The 3,323-nt window shown below is 38.9% G+C and overlaps 1 non-coding gene across 1 annotated transcript; it reads left to right on the forward strand.

The window, feature by feature from the left end:
• The first annotated feature begins 366 nt into the window (after positions 1–366).
• Positions 367–439, forward strand: Trnak-cuu (transfer RNA lysine (anticodon CUU)). The gene has a single exon. It is a non-coding gene; the product is annotated as a tRNA-Lys (tRNA).
• Positions 440–3,323: the final 2,884 nt, after the last annotated feature.

Genomic DNA, 3,323 nt, shown 5'->3' on the forward strand with positions numbered 1-3,323 from the left:
AGGTGTCCTTCACTACCGCATTTCCAGCACTTCTGCTCTTGTTTCTTTTGGGCTGTTATGCTGCTCAAATGTCTTGTCAAGTCACCGAGTTGTCTCTCAAGTTCAGCGAGGTGGGACGACCTGGAATCAGACTCATCAGCTTCCTGAGTCCGGATTAGATGGCGATCCACACGGGTTGCTTCTTGGGCGGCCTCGTATCTCATCGCATACATCAAAGCGGATTTCAAGTCGTTTACATTCGCCATCCGGAGGGCCTTCTGGATCTCAGGATTCCGAACTCCGTCGATGAAGTAGTTGAGTGCCATGTTGTCCCGAACATCCGCAGGACAGTCGCAAAAAGCAAGATGAGACAGTCTCTCGACGTCCGCCCGGCTAGCTCAGTCGGTAGAGCACGAGACTCTTAATCTCGGGGTCGTGGGTTCGAGCCCCACGTTGGGCGCCAAATTGTAACGGATTCGGTGCGACTTCCACTTTCTTGAAATGAAAACACAGTTCTTGATAAAAACACAGGAAATTTATTTACACTATGTACAGGAAAGATCGTCAACAACTGCTAAATTATTCATCAGCAATTAAGCAATTATCACACAACACCGTAAACTCAAAGTTTACACACGTATTTACTTCCAAATACGAAAACAACACAGCGAAATGCCTCGCTATAAACAGAGCTAATACACACTCTCAGTTCGGAACCTGAATCGAAACTCTCCGTTTATCCATCGCTAACGGCTTTTATAAACATCCAAGAATTTTCTACAACATTCTTTCTGCTTCGAGAAATGCGTAGACCGTTATCAAATTTTATCAATGAAATAAAAAGAATAGGGGGTTGTATACTTTAGCCATATGTTAAGGGGTTGTATATTCATTACGGGAAATTATTTACAGGTTACGTTACTACAATAATTACTATTTACAGAATTTGTAACAATATATATATTGTACCATTTCTAATTAGCCTTATGCTATTATTTTTAGCCATAATAATGTGCAAAATGACAAACTATTTATGTATATTTTTTATTTCTTTTAACTATTTTACAAAAAATAAATAAATAAATAAATAAAAACAAAAAAACAAAAATTAGGTCAATGAGGAACCTGCACGGTTCGGGTAATCGCGGAACGTTGATTGATTTGAATAGTCTGCTACTTAAAACTCCCAAAAATCAACTCAGTTTTTAAAAAAACTGACTTGGATTCTTCAAAATTACAACTTAAAATTAGCTAAAAACGGAACGAAGCTCACGTGACACAAAAAGAGGAGGAGCATGCACGACGTCACGATTCAGTCCCTGTGTCACAATAGAACCGGTTCCGAAGGAGACGAAACGAAGGGGATAGGAGTGCAGCGCGGTTTGCCGTTGTTTATTGAAAACAAAGGTGCTCTTATTTTGATCTTCAGAAGAGGAAGAGGTGTAAATCCTCGCTGAGTCACCCACCCTCAACCCCCGAAATTCCGACAGCAAGAAAACTGACTTTGAATTGAACATCAATACAGTACAACCTCGATATCTCAAATCTCTCGGGACGGGGGAAAATTTCGAGATATCGAGTTTTCGAGTTATTAAGGTTTCAAAAAAAAAATACACTAGTAACTCTCACATTTACACACATGTACGCTATATGCATTTATATGTGTACTATGGGACCACTTCGAATTACTAATCAATGAAGTAGTCTTCATATTTCACGAGATTTAAAATTTTCTAATTGTCGAAAGGCCACAGGATAAGATTTTGAAATGAACAACAATTTCAACTTGGTTTTTTCCCCTAAAAATTTAAAAATTCTAATTTTATCTTTAACCAGTAACCTCACATTCAAAAAATTCTCGGCAGCCATTTTGTAGGAGTTAAAAAAGCTGAATGATGAAAATGTGGAACGCATTTTCCGTTTTCGCTTGAAAACTGACGGATGAAAAATCGAACCCCTTTCCTCAAAGTGGACAACATGTTCGAGAGAAATGCACAAAGATTCTAAACTCTGTGGAAAACACTGCACCCCCTTCATGCCAACACTCCCCTATTATCTTGCCCCAATCCCCTATTCACAAAATTTACAAGAAAAGGGATGAAAAACATTAAGCAATTGTCTCTGGAACTGGTTTTACTACAAAAATTGCCAAAGCAAAACGACAATTGAAACTTGATTCTGTGTAAAAAATTCGACATATCAAGGGTTTCGAAAAATAAATTTCGAGATAACTATGGAAAATACACAAGGGTTTTTATAGAAAATGCTGGGGAAAATTTTCGTTTCGAGACATCAAGGGTTTCGAGATAAGGAGGTTCGAGATATCAAGGTTTGACTGTATTTTATTCACAAGTGAATTACTTAAAAATTGTTTACACAATAAATTTAATACAGAGCATTTATTGACACCTCTATATGTCATGGGCGTATGGTTTACTGAGACACCCCCCCCCCTTTTTGAAAAATCCCTTATGGCACTAATGGAGCTTTGTGATTGTGAAGAGACAGTAAATGCTTATGCCATTTGTTCACCCAAAAAGGGATCACCACTTTGAACTGTCACATACTGCTACACATCTGATGCACCAGAAACTGCTGTTGAATGGGGTTGTTTCCATCACTCAAAGGTATTACTTTCAGTCACCAAAGTTGAAAGAATGAGCCACAAAAAAATAAATAAATAAATAAATAAAAATAAAAAAATTAATTTGAATTTTGACATCTTGAATTCAAATTATGTTTTTCGCAATCACGAGTGTGTGTAGGTAGGCGTGTGTGTTTGTATGTGTGGGGGTATGTGTGTTGTGTGTAGGGGTATGTGTATGTAGGCATGTGTGTTTGCGTCTGTGTGCAGGCATAGCAGGGTAGTTGTGTGTATGTGTGTGGGGGTATGTGTGTTGTGTGTAGGGGTATGTGTATGTGTGTGTAGGCATGTGCGTTTGTGTCTGTGTGCTGGTATAAGTGTGTGGGTAGTTGTGTGTATGAATGTGTGTGTGGGGGGGGGGGTATGTGTATGTGTGTGTAGGCATATGTGTTTGCGTCTGTGTGCAGGCATGAATGTGTGGGTAGTTGTGTGTATGTGTGTGTGTGTGTAGTTGTGTATGTAGGACATGGATGTAACCCGGAGACGGCTTTCGCTATAGGTGTAGCATCGTGAGGAGCCCGTCGACGGTGATGGTTCGAAGGATGGCGGTGGGAAAATAAAATCATAGCACGCCAAAAACAGTCAAGTGAGAACAATAAGCAATCGTGATTGCTCAAAAAAACATAGAGCGAAGAAAATATTTTACTTTCACAAGGCTTAGTTTCAAATTAAATTTTTAAAGTGTTCGATTTTTCAAATA

The sequence above is a fragment of the Uloborus diversus genome, unplaced genomic scaffold, assembly GCF_026930045.1.
Source record: "Uloborus diversus isolate 005 unplaced genomic scaffold, Udiv.v.3.1 scaffold_14, whole genome shotgun sequence".
Lineage (NCBI taxonomy): Eukaryota > Metazoa > Arthropoda > Arachnida > Araneae > Uloboridae > Uloborus > Uloborus diversus.